Source organism: Sinocyclocheilus anshuiensis, unplaced genomic scaffold (genome assembly GCF_001515605.1).
Source record: "Sinocyclocheilus anshuiensis isolate Anshui unplaced genomic scaffold, SAMN03320099.WGS_v1.1 scaffold1406, whole genome shotgun sequence".
NCBI classification, from domain to species: Eukaryota; Metazoa; Chordata; class Actinopteri; order Cypriniformes; family Cyprinidae; genus Sinocyclocheilus; species Sinocyclocheilus anshuiensis.
This window is the reverse complement of record NW_015557146.1, coordinates 490,076-490,464: the sequence shown is the minus strand read 5'-3', so window position 1 is coordinate 490,464 and position 389 is coordinate 490,076. Positions and strand designations below refer to the sequence as shown.

At 22.1% G+C, this 389-nt stretch overlaps 1 protein-coding gene across 3 annotated transcripts in view; it reads left to right on the top strand.

The window, feature by feature from the left end:
* Positions 1 to 389, top strand: part of impact (impact RWD domain protein) — a 30,423-nt gene that overhangs the window by 25,325 nt on the left and 4,709 nt on the right. The window lies entirely within an intron of this gene.

Below are 389 nucleotides of genomic sequence, written 5' to 3'. Positions count from 1 at the left end.
ATATATATATATATATATATATATATAATTAATGATAGTCACATAATATAAGTAATTCAAATAATTACTGATTAAACATTAAGAAATATATAATAAATATTAATTAAAATAAATAGTGTTGTTAATACAGTGCTTATGTTTGTGTATTTTAATATTTGCTTATTTATTTAAGTGTAGAATTGAAGCTAAATATATGTAAAATATTATATAAAAATTATATGTAAACAAATTATGTGTGTATATGTGACCCTGGAGCACAAAACCAGTCATAAGGGTACATTTTTTCGAAATTGAGATTTATACATAGTCTGCAAGCTGAATAAATAAGCTTTCCATTGATGTATGGTTTGTTAGGATAGGACAATATTTGGCTGAGATACAACTATTTG